This window comes from Humulus lupulus, chromosome X (genome assembly GCF_963169125.1).
Source record: "Humulus lupulus chromosome X, drHumLupu1.1, whole genome shotgun sequence".
Lineage (NCBI taxonomy): Eukaryota > Viridiplantae > Streptophyta > Magnoliopsida > Rosales > Cannabaceae > Humulus > Humulus lupulus.
This window is the reverse complement of record NC_084802.1, coordinates 7357465-7361493: the sequence shown is the minus strand read 5'-3', so window position 1 is coordinate 7361493 and position 4029 is coordinate 7357465.

The window sequence follows — 4029 nt, the reverse complement described above, 5'->3', positions numbered from 1 at the left end:
AATATACAATATTATTCATCACTTTGTTTTTTTAAACTAATTTTTCACTCCTCTTCTTTTATCTCTCATACACTTTGTGTTGACTCAATTTTTCGTCAACTTAAGAACATTAAAGCATGAAATAAAGATATGAAAAAATAAATAACACAACACTTTATAGTAGTCCTCATTCACTTTGATATTACACAAGGACTGATTTATACTTAGAATTGAGTTTCTCTATCTATTGGCATTATGAGTTGTCTCATCTTGTTCAAATCTCATCTCCTCTTGTTTATAGTAAGTAGGAGTGAACATTTAACCCGCAACTCGAAAATCCGAGAAATTCGATCGACCCGAGCCCGAGAAACCTGATTTTGTCAAAAATCCAAAAATTTCGGGTGAACCCGAACCGATCCGAATCCAATCAAGTTCGGGTTTGGGTTTAGTATTTTAATGGTGTGCGGGTTAAATCCGAAAGGGAATCTGAAATTATGTGTTTGAAATGATGTTTTTATAGATTTTTTTTTTTTAATTTTTGTGTGAAATAAAACACTTGTCTAACCAAAAACAATTCAACAATTATGCTTTTAAATGTTGGCATGCTTTTGAATGTTGGCATGTTGCTGTAAATTATTTTATTTTGATAAAAATATATGACAAAAGTTAAAAAAAAACTCAAAAAATGGCATTTTTGTAAAAAAATGCTGTCAAAGCCCATTCAAGGCCCAAACCCGAAATCCAGGATATTTCCCACTCGAACCTGACCCCACCCGAAATCTGAAAATGTATCGGACGGGTTCGGTACCATTTTCGTGCACCCGAACCCGAAAACCCGCCCGATGTGCAGCCTTAATAGTAAGGACTGAAGAGGTTAGGGTTATCTTTGAATTGTGGGCCTAAGCTAATGGGATTGACCCATAAACAATACATCAAAGTTATAACCAAGTTGATTTGGTTGTATCTCGGGTAAATAACGATTCCATCTTCCGCTTCCAATCCTGTTAGTGTTTGGTAGCCTATCATGAACGACAATAGTTTATCAAATATTCGTGACTAGACATCTCCTATTAGCATTCTGTGGGCACTATGCTACTAGGCTAACAAAATCCTTACGTTAGCGTGTGATAGCTTGCCGTGTGCGAACAGAGGTAAAAGAACATGAGTGGATGACCAGACTTCTCTGTTAGTACATGATGAATTGATATAAATAAACATGCACACTAGACTTGCCTGTCAGTGCATTACAACATTCTATGAGCGACCAAAAATAGAATTGTGTCATTGAACGACTAGACTTATTCTGCTAGCGTACATAACTTACGTTATGAGAACAAGTCTGTTAGCACATGCATGCCTAATTTGCCAGAATGGGAATGCTATAAGTTCTGGTAATATTTTCTTTGAAGGAAATAGTGACCAAACCTGAAATATTAATCATCACTATTCTTTGACACGTCATCATGCCCAAAAATGGGTATAACATTTCCCCCAAGTTAGTTTTCATGCTTTGTACAATGTTGACTTGTTATACATCCAACTTTTCTTTCTTTTTGATCATGTAATCAAGGGGCTTTGACACAAATAACTTTTCCTTTAATATCAAAATGATCACTTCTCCAATTGTTTCAAAAGACTTTTTTTTAGAATTGGAAAACATATATATGATGCAACTCATATTCGTTTCTTGCTCATGCTTATGGGTGAACAAACCTTTTTTTTATGGACGCCTCTTGGCAAACGGGTGACTTTCTGAACAATACACACATGAACAGGAATACCACAAGCCTTTTAAAATATATATACGATCAATATGTATATGATTCCCGCATATATATATATGCACTATAACTTGTATAAGGTGGAACCATTAATAAAGTGTAACGCCCCACGTCACTATGGATGCTTCTTGGAATGACGACTGGCCCTACAAACCAACACGAGTCTTTCCAGCGTGCTTTTTCCTCACTCACACGCTTCCTGGGAAAACTTCCTAGGAGGTCACCCATCATCAAATTGCTCTAAGTCAAGCACACTTAACTTTGGAGTTCTCAAGTGATGGGCTACCGAAAAGAAGATACATCTTGTTGGCATAGGTAGTACCCATCAATCCATTTAAGTCATCTTCAACTATGTAGTCCCATACCTACACAGTCTTAGAATCATCACACTTGACCTTCCCCAGGCAGTGTGGGATTGCACAACTTTTACCCGATCTTTCTCCTTACGGATCATTGGATTCTGTCTGTCACACAAAGAATAGAAGCCATTTGAACGAACAGAAGCAATATTGCATATATGCTTTGACTTTGTTGTAGGATATTATATCTTTAGTCTAGATGCATGCTTCTTATTTTCATATACATAATATAAAGTAGAAAACACCAAAACATGCTAACATGTGAATCATTCATGTAAATACTTAAATAAACACATAATACTTACAAAATGTGTAGCGGAACAATGTCTCATTCCTTTGAATTCCCTAACCTTTTGACCTAGTTGAATGCTAGGTATTGTCAAGAATTCAAATCGCTAGAACACAACACCACAATGTTCCAAACATTTCACAAATTTAGATCTAACAAAGGGTGGGCTAAGTCTCAACACATGAGAAGACAAAAATACACAGAGAAAGAGAGAGAGAGAGAGAGTGAGAATTTTGACAGAGTTTTCTTACCTCAAAAACTCATTGAAAATCACTCATTTATGGTTCTATTTATAGGCAAATACTAGGGCAATCAAAATAGAGTTGTTACCATGTTTGATTTAATTGTTTAATTAGATAAGTGTATAATTGAACTAATTACTTTCTCACCAAACCATACATTTGGCCGACCATATAAGGGTATATATATGTCATTTTAATTTTCAATTCCAAAATTACCCGAAATCAATACTTATTTATTTGTTTTAAATAATAATTAATTAAATACTTGTTCAAAATAACTATTTATATTTTGAACCTTAATTTAATTTTTTTTTTAATATTAATACTAACTTATTAATATCAATAAAATTACCCAATTGTCTATAAAACTCTTTTTTGAGAATCTCTAATTAAATTTTCAAACTTTCTCTTATTTCTAATTCTAACCTAATATCAATAAATAATTCACCATTATTTATTTAAGTTGACCCAACCAACTCGATATTACTAATTGATAATTAAATCAATTATTTGAAACTATTAGATCTAATTTTACTAGAGACGGCATGGAGACCATGGATCCATGAACCCAAGCTACAATAAGTTCCCGTGAGTTTATTTATGGTAATAATTTTTCTCACAACTTATTAATTCCTCGTGACTCTACTATAGACTTGGAATTGAACTCTTGAGTTCATATAATGTATTTTACAAAACACAAATATGTTATCCATTGTTATAATCATTATAGTTAGTCAATCCTCTATCGATGAGTTACTAACGAGCTGGGTGCAAATTACTGTTTTTGTAACATCCCAAAAAAAATGCTAATAGGGTTTAGTGTCTTGATTAGCATGCCAGGAGGGCATAATTAGATATATGTGTGATTTATTGATTAAATGCGTGACTATGTGGCATGCATGGTTTATATGATAATATGAATATATTTATATGTATGTTTATGAGTATTAAATATGCATGTGGGCCCGTTCTTGTTATAAGGGCATATTTGTAATTTTGGCCTGTTAAGGGCATAAATGTGATTATATGTGTTAAATGGTTGAGACCACATTATTATGTAGATCCTAGTGAGCGAATTAGCATAATAGTCACAACAAGATATAATACCCGGCTCGGGGTGAACTTAGGGGTATTTTGGGAAGTTTAATGTATATTTGAGATTGGGTAAGTATTTGGTAATTAGTTGGACATGACGGGATTAATTGGGGATTTGTAGGACGATTCGAGGAATTAGCGGGAAACGAAAGGGGGGGGGGAGAATGACCATTATGCCCTTATGGGCAATAAATGAGGTTGAGTTAATTAGAGAGGTATTTCTATCTTTTGGGTTAAGAATGAACTCAGATACTTTAGGAAATGACCATAATCACTAGGAATAC